This window comes from Homarus americanus, unplaced genomic scaffold (assembly GCF_018991925.1).
Source record: "Homarus americanus isolate GMGI-L3 unplaced genomic scaffold, GMGI_Hamer_2.0 scaffold32583, whole genome shotgun sequence".
Classification (NCBI taxonomy): domain Eukaryota; kingdom Metazoa; phylum Arthropoda; class Malacostraca; order Decapoda; family Nephropidae; genus Homarus; species Homarus americanus.
In genome coordinates this window covers 2,069,554-2,070,023 of record NW_024713129.1, presented here as the reverse complement: position 1 = coordinate 2,070,023, position 470 = coordinate 2,069,554, and positions in this window count along the sequence as shown.

Below are 470 nucleotides of genomic sequence, written 5' to 3'. Positions count from 1 at the left end.
GTGGTGTTCGTTCAGTTATTACACCAACACCACATGACAACAGTTCAGTACGCAGATGTCAAGGCGGAGTTACGCGCTGGCCTTAATCATCGCTCAAAGGTCCTTCACGTAAAAGACACTGATTAGCTGGCGCTTAAGGTTCCGATAGGACAAAGAGAAAGTATTTTATTATGTCATGTGTCCAATTGAAAAAATTCTAAAACCTAACTACTGCATTCTTAACTAAATATGAAAAAGAAACGAATGATAATGAAAATTCTCTCGACTCTCAAACGTTTGTATAAGGTTTCGGGATCCAACCAATCGGAGGTCGTTTTCCCACGAACGTCACGGTGGGAGGAGGCAAAGCGGACCACTGGTGGCGAGCGTAACAAGCCTGATGGGAAAGGGGCACCACCTGGCCTGCACGTGGTCTTGGGCTCACCCACAATGCTAACTTGCACTTGAAGATGTCAAATGTTCCATGAATG